We start from the raw sequence: 14,778 nt of genomic DNA, 5'->3' as shown, positions 1-14,778 counted from the left end.
TTCTGAAGAAAAAAGTATGGTGGAAGGCAAGGCAGTAGAGAGGAAACTTTTTGGTTAGGGACGGACGGTCTGGCTCAATCTTTGGGGTGCAGCAGGCAGTATTACAAGTCATAGGCCTGCAGATTGGGAAAATAAACCCATGTCTGCTCTTCCTTAGGCATTCCTAATTTTCTCTTTCATCTCTGCACTAAACCTGATCCTGGAGTGTCACAGATACTACATCTGCTAAAGGGCCATCATTTATGATTATTAATTCAAATGATGCAAATAAATTCTTTGAACCTATCTCTAAGCTCTTTTAGTCATTTGCAAGAATTTATAGCAAGTATCTATATTGCAACATAAAAGCAAATTAAAATTCAGTTCAAAATAAGAGAGTCTAGGGCACCTGGGTAGCTCAGTGGTTGAGCATCTGCCTTTGGCTCAGATCAGGATCCCTGGGTCCTAGGATCGAGTCCCACATCAGGTTCCCCAAAGGGAGCCTGCTTCTCCCTCTGCCTATGTCTCTGCCTCTCTTTCTGTGTCTCTCATGAATAAATAAATAAAATATTAAAAAAATAAAGTCTATAATAGACTACCAAAAGATTATGAAAGTTCACACAGTGTGGTTTTTCTAGGCTTCAACCCTGCTCAATTCAAGCAGACTGTTAAGGAACTTTGTCTCCACAAAATAAACAAACAAACAAAGTGGGAACAGACCCATAAAAACACCCAACAAACTAGTGGTTGCCAGAGGGGAGGGGAGAGGGGGGATGGGCAAATGGGGGAAAAGAAAAAATATATAAGAAACTTTGTCTAGTGAGTATTTGATATTCAATAACTCATCATAGGTTTTTATATTATTTTGAAAATTAAATCTCATCTATGTGCATTTAGAGAACAAGGCTTCAGGGTTCCATCTGTTTGACTGCCTTTGCATTGCACATGAAAGACTGGAGGCAAATTAGCCTTAAAATAAGACCATAACAATTAAATTAGCCTTTTATTGTCAGATTAAGCAGTACATTCCTATAATATTGGTTACAGCATTTTGTTTCACAAAACAAAAAGAAGTTAATCTAAAACTTTGATGCCGCCAGTTTTAGTCTGAATTCAACGCTGATGCCACACTTTTTAAATAAGTAAAGAATTGCTGAGTAAGCACGGTAAGATATTTTGAGTTCTTGAAAGGATATTAGTCAAAAATTGGTAGCTGACCATATTTTTTAGTCAATATATTTGGGATTGTTCAAAAAGCAAAATGGTTTTTTTTTTTCCTAAATTCAAACTACCCACATAATTTGCAATTTAAATTCCTACCTTGCTTGACTTGTAAGGATTATAATGCGATCCAACTTCTCTATCGCCCTTGAGTCTCTCCCTGTCCCCCCTAACCCCCACCACCACTGCCTCTCCCTCATCCCTGCCCTCCCTCCCTGGCTTCCCAGTCCCTCACCCTCTACCCTCTCCCTAGCTTTTCCCTATCTGGTTATTGTTGGAAGCCCTCAACCCTAATCACTGAAGAATTTAGGCTCTGGGACAAACTAACAAGCTTTGCATTCCTGCTGTGTCACTTCTCTCTATGGCTTTGAGCAAGTTACAGAACCTTTAAACCTTAATTACCTTATCTATAAAACAGGGATTATGAGAAGGCAAACCACAGTTTGTTGAATACAGTAAATAAAATAAGGGCTTAGCAGAGCCAGGCATTTGTCAATGCTTACTATATGTTAGCTGCCAAGAAGTATTACTGAATAATATCATCAGGAAATGATTTTCGTTGTTGATGTACCTTACATATTAAATAGGAGCAAAGATCTTGGTGCTGAAAAATGGTTATGTCTTATTATCGTGATAGGAGATAGTTTTAGGTGGTATGCTTTTCTATGAAGGGTGGAAAGTTTTATGTAAGAGTTCATTTAAATCTTTTTAGTCACTGTATGCTGTGATTCAGTGAGAATGTAGTATTTTTATAAAGTATATACTCACAATGTCACATTTCATGCCCCTCATCTGCAACTGAGCCTGACTCTTCCTTTCACACTGGCCACTTCTCTTTGTTTCTTTACCAAACCGTACATGTGCTTATTAAGTGCATCTTATAAAACTCCAGGAGCTTAAAGATACTAGAATGTACTTTGTGTGTCCCTTCAGGTTCACTCTCTACTATTCTCCACCGTTTGGTACCTCAGGGGGCTGGCCTGTGAGATCCACAGACACTGTACTCTAATTTCTGGCAAGAGATGTCAGGGCAGGAGGAGAATGTCATTTGGATATGTATTCTCTCATCATTCTTTGAGAGATCACCTTAGGCTGGCTGTGTCCTTCACCTGAGGGCATAGTTCCTCTCAAAGCAGTCTTTTCTTTTTGCCACTTTTTCCTTGTGAGTCCAGATAGCTGTCCCCCTACCCTTGTCCTCTCAGGCCTAGGAGTCAACACAGCCCCCTCTGTTACCAGAGCCCCAGTGCTGTACCTATCTTTTGTGGTTTTCCTAGCCCTGCTCACATCTCTGTAGATAGTCCATTCATTAAGCCCTCTGGAATTAGTCGAGCTTGTGTGTGCCATCTATTTCCTCCTAGATCCCTGACTGATAACCTCAAGGGAGGTGGGTGAAAAAGAATTCCTGATTACAAACAGGTTAATTTCCTATAACTTTCTTGGACTTTTCCAGGTGTCTGAGATGTTCTGTGTGTTCATTACCTTTAGTCCTTGAGAAGCTTGATAATAAGACAAGGCCTTCAGCCACTAAAAGTGAGAAGGAACATGGCCATGCTAAAATCCTCTAATCTTTAAATACAGAGAATTCAAAGGAACTCCTTAAAATGGAATCTCACATTTCATCACAATTAAAAAACTCAATTTCTGCCTCTTAAAAATCAAGATTTCAGACAGGAATAATACATCATTTATTTAGAGTGATTTGGAAAAGAACTCTATGTTAATATTATAGGTTTCAAAATATATTTATGTCCCCAATTTCTTACCTTAAAAATTTAAAATAGAACACTTATAAAACACTATGCATGTCCCTGTTTTTAAAGTAAAATCTACTGAATAACCTTTTCTTAATAGTGGTGATCTTTATGACCATTAGTTATCATAATAAATTTTAAAAATAGATTTTTATTGCCATCCATTGCTCTTCTATTACACTATTTTCATCTCCATTATAAGTATACATGCTTCCTGTATTCCTTACCTCTCCAATTTGTCGCTTTTAGGTTTCTAATAAAATACCTCAGTTGGAGGGAATGGTATGCAAATAAAATTAATGTGTCTTAAATATTGACCTGTGATCTTTTTCTCAGAGTAAAGTGCATGAGACTTGTAATAGGTCAAAAGTCTTTTTCATATTAACCTAAAGATTCCAAAGTATGTTTGGAGTAAGATTTTGAGAACACTTATGTCTAGATCATGTGATCATATTATTTCAGAATTGCTAGAGAGTTCAAGTGTAATCCTTTAATTTTATAGTTTAGAAAATGAAGGCCCAGGGATGTTTTAAAAAATCACTTAGGCTCACCCAGCAGATTAATAGAATATCCAGAACTAGATTTTAAATCTTTAAATAACTCTTAGTTCAGTGTTCCTTGACTTGAATTATGTCGGAATATTAACATGTTTAGAATATACTAAAAATAAATTAAAAGAATTAAAATTCAGCATGGTTCTAAAGGTACTTTCACAGGAAGTTCACATTTATTAGAGAGAGAGTGGGGGAGTGGCTATACTCTTGCACACAAACAATTATCCACTTGATTGCTAATATCCCAGTTTCTCCCATGTTTTAAATTTCTTACCCTAATTAAATTTCCTAAATGAATCATATTTATATTTAAAAAAATGAATGAAATATCTTTTCTTTTTTCTTCAATACTGAACTTGAATAAAATATGACAATGTTATAAGAGACTATGCCATGGTTCATCTCACATTCAATCTTTCTATAAATTTAATTCACTAAACCAGAGATCTTACTGAATGTCAATTTTATTCATGTATTTGGAGTGCTTTTAAATTCTTAAGTATTCTCTGCACAGTTCCACACCCTATGGTAAGTAAAGGGATGCTTTACAAGTACAGGCACTTATCAAATAAATACCAGTCTATAAAAGAGCTGATAACCAGAAGCAGAAAATTATCCCCAATCGGGCTTTTGTCAAAGCAATAGGCTACAAATATTTAACTTAAAGTCTAGTTATACATAGAATAGTGAGTGTGATAAATTGGCCATCCAGAGAAAATAGTGGATAAAAGAACATTTTGTAGAGGCACCTCCGTGGCTTAGTCAGTTAAGCATCTCGCTCTTGGTTTCAGCTCAGGCTGTGATCTCATGGGTTGAGTCAAGCCCCCATTAGGCTCCACACTCAGCAGGGAGTCTGCGTGAAGGATTCTCTCTATCTCTCTGCCACTCCTCCAGTCTCTCTCAATATAAATACATAAATCTTTATTTTTATTTTTTATTTTTTATTTTTTTGAAGATTTTATTTATTTATTCATGAGAGACACAGAGAGAGAGAGAGAGAGAGAGAGGCAGAGACACAGGCAGAGGGAGAAGCAGGCTCCACGCAGGGAGCCCGACGTGGGACTCGATCCCGGGGCCTTCAGGATCACACCCTGGGCTGAAAGCAGGTGCTAAACCACTGAGCCACCCAGGGATTCCCCAGATAAATCTTTTTTTTAAAAAAAGAACATTTGTAATAGAAGCTAGTTACCTGCTCTACTCATTTACAGAACAAGGATCTTAAATCCGTCAATTCAACAAACTCTATTTAGTTCTATTTACCAGGCACTCTCTGCATGGTTTAGAGCATAATCTGTCTCCGTGTAGAGGGTCTACTTTCTAGAAAAAGGAGGCAGGTAATAAGGAAATATGTTGTGAAATATGTTGTATGTCCAATGAAGGAAATGCTATGTGAAACAGAGGCAGGATAAAGGAGAGAGAGGCCACTCTAAATAGGTTGGTCAGAAAGGGCCTCTCTGACAGTGTTAGGAGATGAGATCAGAGACAGCTGAGGGTCAGGTCTTTTGGAGCCCTCAAGCCATGGACAGAGCTGTTAGTTTCACTCTCTGTGATTTGTGAGATCATTGGTGGCTTTTGATTAGAAGTGAGCCATGGTGTCACTTAGGATCAAAAAGATCTCTGACTACTATGTGGAGAATAGACTGGGGAGGAGAGGTGGATTTGTTCACAGCCCAGAAACTAGATCATCTTTGCCAGTAATTTGTTTAACATGGGTTCATGTAGGAATTGTAATCTATAATAATATGTCACAGACCAATAGCAAATAGGACAATAAAACCTTTTAGTATACCAATAAAAAGATACTGAGCCAATGATAGATTAATTACATTATTGTTCTAGACAAAGAAGAGATGAATGAAATAAAGTCGACATTTAGTTGAGGCATTCCTTTTAAATGAGTTTATTCTTGGTAGAGTTAGTCTTTCCAAATAAACTCAGTATCAGCCACTGGCGTAGTAGAAGCTAAGAGCATGTAGCTAGCAGGCGACAGCACTGGCATTACAGACAAGATGGGCTGATCCAAAGGTTATTACTCTCAGGACACAGCTTGCTTCCACTGCCTGTGGTGAGTAGCCTCGCCAAGACAGGAACACATGTCCTTTCTCTTCCTGAGACTACTGCGCAGCTCAACAGCATTGCCAACCAAGAGTAGCCTAGCCATGACAGGGGCAGGTGTCTCATCTATATACAGCTATTTAGATTAGCAAAGTGTAGACTTGCCCAGACCAAACACTTTCAAGTTACTGGTGAAACCTTGGTTTTTAAAGTTTAAAGGTCCATCACACGATGGACACCCCTGCCATTAACTCTGGTATCAAGGATGTAATGGTCCTCTCCTTTCCATGTGCAGAAGTTTGGTAAGAAAGTTTTAACATCCAACTGCAGATCAATTTCATCTAAACAAGTTATTCAAAACAAGTTATTCTCAAAAAATAAAAAATAGATTTAAAAAATAGTAAAAAAAGAAACCCACGAAAACAAATTATCCAAACAGCATTGTCCAAAACAAGCTTGCAAAACATGGGTTTGAATTTATAACCAGTCAGTACACAATAGAGGTGAAACCATACAAACTAATTTAAGGTAGACTCTAAAATAGTGAAGCCAGATTCATCCAGTCCAAGTGCCTAGTACAACCATACTGAGAGTGATGCCATTAATGAGGAATTTTATCAAGGTATTTAAAAGCTTCAAATACTCCAAGGAGAGCGGCATAATGTATTGCACAAGCTTCTATGCCACTATTTATAAACCTATTCTAAACCTATTAAGGTTTAAGAATAAGTCTCCAGGTCCTCTCACCAAGAAGTTTAAGGTATCTCTTAACCGGTATTACAAAAGGAAGAGTTCTTATTAAATTTGTATCCTCTTCTTATGCCCCACATTGCTCTTGTCCCAGTGTCTACATTGGGCTATCCCCTCTGCCTCAGGATGCTCATTCCACCAGTAGTTATGAAATTGATTTAAGTCCATGAAAGACCATTTTAAGGCCTCAGCTCTCTTCTATAAACTCAGCATTTTGCTCCTCCAAGTGGCCAAGTCTGAAGCTGTGTTGGATGGGATAATAGTTAAACCATTCGGCAGGCAGGGTTATTTCCCCACTCAGATTGGGAGCTGAAAATGGTTCTCTCACTGAGCAGAAGCATCGCACTATTAAATAGTATCATGGCAATAGTAGCTCTGGGTAGTGAATATTGATCATTTAATACTCAGAGGGGTTTGTTATCCTCCCATCTTCAACACTGCCATGTTCTCTGCCCCTTTCTGCCCTGACTTCAGTAAAGTTTCACCTGGATTTTGTGTCATGGCCAACCACAATGCTTGATATTATATAATCCTTACTGAAAAGTGTGTTCTTTCCTTCCTGCAGAAACACAAGCAGGTCCTGCTAAAGGACACCTAGTAAGTGTTTTCTCTATCTTCAAGTGGAGATGGTAAGAAAGAATCAATAATGAAAATGTATGTAAAACTCCAGGAGTCTAACAAGGTGTTGTGATAGAACCCTCCTTTGCTTGTCCCTTCCCCCACCCTTGTTGCACATGGTGCAATCTGGTTTAATCACAATCACTAGGAGAAGGAGGAAGGGCAGGAAGGAAGTGTTATGTGAAAATTGTAGTTCTTTGAAAGAAAAGGAAGGAAGTGGGCTAGAAACTGGAGTAGATTTTAATGTTACATTTCCTAATTGTATTCTATCAAACAGCTTCCTCCTCCTTCTTTGCATCCCAGAGTCACAAGACTGCTTGTTCTGGTGATTGGTGAAAATGGTCAGATGTGCAAGGAAAAAATGCAATTTATATACCTTAGGAAGATATTTGCTTCTGAAATTCCAATGCACTATAGAATTAGAGCAAACATAATCCCAGATCACACTAGAGGGATCCATGAAGAAATAAAGTTTAGTAAAAACCAATAGATAAGTATCTTCTAACTTATGCGCCCCAAACCTTTAGTGTATCTGTAGATGGCCCAAAACTATTATGACTATTATACTCTCAGGGCTACCATACGTAGACATGCCCTTGCACAGTTCTAGGGGGCTCTACGCATAGAGCCCCCAACACCCATAAACAGTGTCTTTGCTCACTTGTTCTCTGTTTACTGAGTAGCCTTCAGTCCTTCAAATAGTAGATGTCCCTGTTGCCACTGAAGCCATGCATGACTTGGCCTGATGCTTTTATGATTTATTCATTCAATACATTTTTTTACTGAGCATCAACCTTATACTAGTCACTGACCCTGGAAAAATTGAAGTAAACAAGAAAAGAAATAGTACATTTTTTCAACATCTCCTGTGTGTCAGACTGGGCCTATAATATATATTCGTTTTGTATATTATCCCTTAATGAAATGCAATCCTTCCAAGTAATTGTTATTAACCATGAAAATGGTTCTCATCCTGACTGCAAAAAAAAAAAAAAAAAAATCAGGTTGTTCACATACTCCTGAGGAGGAGTCTTTTTTTTTTTTTTTTTTTTTTAACTTTGAGAGAGAGAGAGCATGCAAGCAACATAGAAGGGCAGAAGGAGAGGGAGAAGCAGACTCCCTGCTGAGCAGGGAACCTGACACAGGGCTTGATTCCAGGACTCTGAGATCATGAGCTGAGCTGAAGGCAGATACTTAACTGACTGAGCCAACCACATGCCCCAAGCAGGGGACATTTAGAATAAGGCCAGTGTGTTACCATTTAAATTATCCTATGTCACTGCCAGAGCCAGTGGTCTCTGTTAATCTTCTGATCATGGTTGGATCTTCCACTCAGCACCTCAAGCCTCTTTATATACTGCTCCCTCTGTTTTTAATTCTCTTTACCTTTAGTCATTCTTCAAAGTTTAGATTAAAATTCACCCACCTCTGGGTGGTTCCTCCTAGATTTCATGGGAAGAACCAGGTATTTTCATTATCCAGTATGATCTTTCCTCATGTATCCCCCACCAGATCAACCCTAATCTTGTTCTTGAACTTGAAATTGAGCTATTAGCACCAGCTGATCCTCTGTGGTCTTTCTAATGAGGCTCTGCTGGGTCTGTAGGCAACAAGAGCTAAAAAGGCCTAGTCATACATTCCTGAACATGCCTAAACCATATATACTATTTAGTCTTCATTTAACCAGTGCATAAAATTACGAAATTTTAGAGATGGGAAGTAAATTAGTTCATCTGTTTGAACACCCTCATGCTATACCAAAGAAACTAGGTCAAGTGAGGTTAAGTGGATTGCCCAAGGTTAAATTCCATTATTTTCTCAGGTGAATGGATGATGTGGGTCAGAGAGAAATGAATATTTTACAGTAGTTTGAATGCAGTAGACCCACCTTGGGTCTGCATTACATTGGGGTGGCAAATCACCTTCTCTCTCAGACAGGACAGAGCATGGTGGACGATGTGGCACTGGCCAAGTACATGGCCAACTTCCTGGCTCTGGGGCTCCCAGAGGTGTCATCCCCTCCTTGAAGTGGATGCTCAGATGCCAAAGAGGAGGTGGAGAAGAAGTGCCAGGGCTCACCTGGGAGATGCCCCCGGTTAGGGTGGTGGCATGCTCTTCCACTCGAGCCTGAACCACTTCCCACAGGGTCTGGCCCAAGGTCGGCTCAACAAATGGAATGTCCCATCAGAGAACTTGATGAGTTGGCCCTGCCTGGAGCCCTGCAGTTCCTGAGTCTCTAGGCACAGTTTTACCTGGTGTATGAAGACACCCGAGACCCTGAAGGATTGCCATTGTGTGACCGTAGCACTCACCCTTAACCTCCCTGTGCTCTTGTGTCAGCCTGAGAAAAGCTGCTTCAGTTTGTGAGCGGGCAAATGAAAGACTAGTAATTTAATGAAGATGCTCATTTGATCTAGTAACACATCGTTTAACAGTGTAAGGAGAACCATCCATTTTCTTACCAACCAGGAAATGTGGAAGGCAGGCAGCATTTAGGGTGCTAAGAGGATGTGATGACTGCTGTCACCATGGCAACCAATTGTTTAAAGGTTTTTTTTCAATAAGTCTTAATGATTCTTTTGAATACATCTCTGAATTCAAACCTTTCTTCAGTCAATACCTTCACACACCTGTTTACTTCAGAAGCCCCTCTACTGTTTTTTTAAGATTTGTTTATTTATTTGAGAGTGAGGAGTGGGGGGAGGGAGAGAGTCTTAAGCAGACTCCATGCCAAGTTCAGAGCCCAGTCTCACAACCCTGAGATCACCACCTGAGCTAAAACCAAGAGTCTGCCACTCAACTAATTGTACCATCTAGGCACCCCACCTTTCTCCTTTATTCATCCTAATATACTCTATTCAAAACAAAGAAATGTTTTGCAAATATTGTTTTCATTATCAACTAGTACATGGGAGATGTAGGATATTAACTCTAGCTTTTCTGATCTGGGAACCTATATACCCTTTTCATTCTTCCAGGCTCCCACTCTTTCATGTTACCAACACCTTTGGATCCCCCCTATTACCCATAGGAGTCACAGAATAAACTACATAGAGCTTTAAATGTCCTCCAACAGGGATCCCTGGGTGGTGCAGCGGTTTGGCGCCTGCCTTTGGCCCAGGGCGCGATCCTGGAGACCCGGGATCGGATCCCACGTCGGGCTCCCGGTGCATGGAGCCTGCTTCTCCCTCTGCCTGTGTCTCTGCCTCTCTCTCTCTCTCTCTCTCTCTCTCTGTGACTATCATGAATAAATAAATAAAATCTTTAAAATAAATAAATAAATAAATAAATGTCCTCCAACATGTCACCAAACTCCTTATTTCTTACCATAAGCTGCCCATTCTTATTTGTAAATATTAATCATAGTACTCACATACAATATTATTCCTCTTCTCTGCCGGTCTCATGTCTGTAGGCTCTCAAACCCTAATGTGCTGTTTACTTCCTTCACTGGGTTAAAACATGCTGTAGTTATCAAGCCTTAAATCTGATGTCTCTCCATTTCTATACTCAGTTGCTATAGTTTGATCTTACTATTAGCTCAGTCCTGAATTAGGATGTGCAGTGCAACTATCTGTATATCAACTTATCTGTGCATTGACTTTTACTTCTATCTTAGAGAGATGGTATATGGAAAAATCTTTATAACTGTGTCTATGTTTATGAAGTTAACTATAGCCAATTACTAGAAAGTGATCTTTATCTACCCAGCTCAATGTCTGTGGAACCAGGGTGAAGAAATCAAATGTATAGTCTCTGAGCCAGGCTCAGTGTTAGCCTTCTTCATAAGCCCTCCTTCCAGGTATACAGTCAGAAGATCATCACTGTGAATGTTCCACCAAATACATTATTAGTGTGTATGAGAATGGTCTTCCTACCTGGAGAAATTTTATGGAACACTATATACTAGACGTAAAGCAGGATTTCAAATGATTATTTGTCCAAAGATAGAGTCATTTTTCAAAGGTTCATATGAGAAGTTCAGGTTCATGTAGAATTGGAATAAATGAGGTTATCCAGAAATAAACTTTTCAGAAACTCAAAGCCTAAAGCCCAAAATTACCACTTCAAACATTCTAAGGATTTTGGATAAAAATACCTTAAAAAATAGTGTATACTTCTCTACTTTCTTAAACAGAACGTATAGAATATATTTTTTCTAAGTTTAATGACTCAAAAGCCATCACTTTAAATATTAATTACTGTTGAAATCTATCATAAAATGCTGTTTTAAGTTAGTAAGGCATTATTAGTGTCAGTTCCCCTTGATAGAAAACGATTCCAGATTGTTATCCTTTTCCAAACATTCGCTTCCTTCTTGTATGAATGGTGTCTTTCCAGCTATCATTTATTGTGGGCTTCCCCAGACCAACTGCTTTAGTTGCCCCATTTCCACATTCCACATGTGAATTTTGACCTGCTGTAGAATGATATACCAAGTAAACATTCTTGTTAGAACTTTACCTAAAATAATAGTGAATGGGTGTTGAGTAAGAAATGAGGTAGTCTCCTTATGTAAGAGAATTTCACCATATAACTTTGTTATATTTATGCTATATGTTCAGAGACCTTTCAACTTATTTTCTGCTTTTTTTGCTTGGCAAGAGAGGGTTCAGATTGTTGGGACTGAGTATGGCCTTATAAACTGCAGTGAGCTGGGGCAGAGAAGAGGTGGCAATTAAAAGTCAGCCTGCTCCCTGAGGCTGGGCCATCTACACGCAGACACAGGGGGTATGGAGAATTAGTGCTCACACTAGCTCACAGGACTGTCACCCAAACCTGGACTTCTGCTGGTACATTTGTTACAGGACCTTTTTAAAGGTTATACAGCCATTTACCTTCATTCATTTATTTCTCATAATTATTTCTTAGGTTGCTTCCAGATTTAAAAAGTTGTAGAATATTGGTATTTACCTTAGAGAGTATTGTGCCCTTTTCAGCATGTATGCAATTTCAGATCTTTCACATTCACACTTCCTGGAGGAAAAATCTAGTCTAATGAAGAATCTTTTTGCAGTTATTATGCATGCATACTGTACATTAATCTTTACCACCCAGAGGCACCTGGTGGCTCAGGGGTTTAGCGTCTGCCTTTGGCTCAGGTCCTAGGATCAAGACCCACATCGGGCTCCCCACAGGGAGCTTGCTTCTTCCTCAGCCTGTGTCTCTGATGAATAAATAAATAAAATCTTAAAAAGAAAACCACCCAGTTCATTCTAGTTTCTTTAAAACTCCTGACTTCATGGAGTTTAAATATTTAAGGAGATTACTTACTACTCCAGTAGGCAAAAAGCCAGCTAGCCTGTCATACAGAGCTGCCTAGGGATGTCCTTTAATCATGCTCTTTGCTTTTAGTTTATTTAGGCTAGTACTTTCGTCAGTTTAACCTCTTTACATTTACCAATACCTGTTAATAACAGATAGTCAAAATTATGTTGCAGCTGGATAGAAAGGACCTTTGAGGGGTGGGACCAAATACTGTAAACTTTCTTTGTTCCAACCAGTAAGCATGTGATATATCTAGAGAAGTAGAAAAATTACTTCTACAGATTGTTCAATGTGTAAAATTAAAATCGTCACAGTCACATACATGAAAATATGTTCTTTTCACGTAAGAACTAAGCCCTTTAGATGTGTCTGTTGGTACATTGTGTTGTGTTTGTGGTACATTCCCTGTTGGACTCTAAGCATTTCATCCCTGAGATCATGTCCCCTGTTTCCTCCCTCACTTTTCCACTGCCATCCCACTAAGAACTTAACACTTGCTCTATATTCATAAAAAGGTGCCTTAATTTTTTCACCAGCTGGTGACAAAGTGTGCCTACTTTTATTGATAGTTCCTGGGAGGAGAAATACACACTGAGAGAAAAGGAAGGTTGGTGGCTGCCAGATAGAAAATTTCAGAGAACTCCATTGACTCAGCCTAAAGAAACACTGGAAAAGAGATAGAAACAGGAAGAGAATCACCAGATAAAAATAGGATCCAGACTTATTTTCTTAGTCTTTTATAGCCTACTCTTCCTTCTCAGCTGAGATCTTCAAGGACAGAATCATGCCACATCTATCTTGGGGTCCATGGAACCTACCAGTGCACCTAGCAAATAATATTCAGTAATTGCTTGGTGGTGAAAAGAATGAATCCTTAGTAGGAGATTGTACTCTTGCTGTTTTTTTCTCCGGCCTCTCCTGTTGGCTGTTGCTCATTATTTTGGGTCTGCAGCAATCCAAAAGCCCAGAGGAAACCCAGTTGAATATATCTTTGTTTTAAAATATATGCTTTTTACTAAAGTTCTTAAAAAATAATAACTGCTTTCCTTGATTAATTTTTTTCATTTATCTAGTACTTATTGAGCATTCAATATGTGTAAGGTACTGCTCATGTGATGGCAACACAGTCATAAACAAAACAGTATCCTTTGTCATATGTCAGCTATTGGGTTAAATGCCTTGGACTTTACATACATTATCTCACTTAATGATTAAAACCACTGTTGAGTGGGTACTTTCCTTAGTTTGAAAATGAAAGTTTCAGAAATTCAAAACTTAATTAAATTTCCTAGGATCTCACAGCTAGGAGGTAGAAAAAAACAGGAGTCAAACATAAGTTTGACTCTAAACTTTATGCTCTTAATTAGCAGGCTCTACTACTTCTAGACCATGAATAAAGAAATAGGAATTACATAAATCAGAATCTAAGGTATAAGATTAAGTCCAACAAATGTTAATAGTTTGTCATGAAGAATTTTTAGGAACCTAGTCCTATGGGCCTGGGTGCATAGCAACTTATTTCCTGCCAAATTAAATCTACCACATATTGTCTCACCAGGAATGATTTTATTAAATCCTATAAATAGCTCTTTGAGAAGCATCCTAAATATACATTGTTCGCATTCATTTTCGTTTGTCCACCATCTATGCAGCCATGGACAGGAAATAGTTCTATATTAGGGTTCTGTGAACAGTTCAAATGTATATCTGATACAACTTTATGTCCATATGAACTAATCTTTTCACTTCTTCAAAAAGATGCACTGAGAGCCAGCTATGTACCAGGCATTTCAGTAGAATGTAGCAATAAAAAGACAAGAACTCTGCTGTCCTAGATCTTACATATGGGAATCAGGGAAACAAAAAATGAATGTAAAAGATAATTTCTAATGATTATGAGGACTATGAAAAAAATATAAAGGATCTGTGAGTAGGTGAGCATAGGGTAGGAAGGAAGAAGGCCTCACTAAGAAGATACTATTTGAGCTGAGTCCTGCATTGTGAGAAGGAGTCATCCATGGAAAGATATATGAGAAAAAATGAAAATGCACCAGGCAAAGGCAGGAATAAACTGCATGTATTTGAATAACAGGAAAAAAAAAAGGCTTTTGAGTCCACATCAGAGTAAGCTGAGAAGAGAGGCAAGAAATAAAGTTAGAAAGATAGGATCCTGATCACATTGGGCCTTATATCTGACCTTGTGATTTACCATCCAAACCAAAGACATGTTTAAGAATTGAAGGGGAATGTTCTTACTAATTATACAAGGACAACAGGTATAAACCCAGAATTTCCCAGATATACCAAGATTTATAGTTACCTTGCTTCTATACCAGGTTTTGAATTTTATTCCGGTATAGTTATGAGCCCTCAGATGGTTTCAAGCAGGAGAGTGAAATAACTTGATTTGCAGTTCGTAAGTGATCACTTTTGAGTGCTTCTGTGATAGATCAATTTTAGAAACTCCTAAAGGAATCCTGAGAAGAAGTGATATTGGTTTGAATGGTATTAATAGACCTGAAAAAGAAAGTCACTAATTTGGGATATATTTGGTAGACAGTGTAGACAAGACATGGGTTGGA

At 38.5% G+C, this 14,778-nt stretch overlaps 1 protein-coding gene across 1 annotated transcript in view; it reads left to right on the top strand.

The window, feature by feature from the left end:
* Positions 1–14,778, top strand: part of SYT10 (synaptotagmin 10) — a 63,680-nt gene that overhangs the window by 37,396 nt on the left and 11,506 nt on the right. The window lies entirely within an intron of this gene.

Source organism: Canis lupus, chromosome 27, assembly GCF_011100685.1.
Source record: "Canis lupus familiaris isolate Mischka breed German Shepherd chromosome 27, alternate assembly UU_Cfam_GSD_1.0, whole genome shotgun sequence".
NCBI lineage: Eukaryota > Metazoa > Chordata > Mammalia > Carnivora > Canidae > Canis > Canis lupus.
This window is presented reverse-complemented; position numbering and strand designations above follow the sequence as displayed.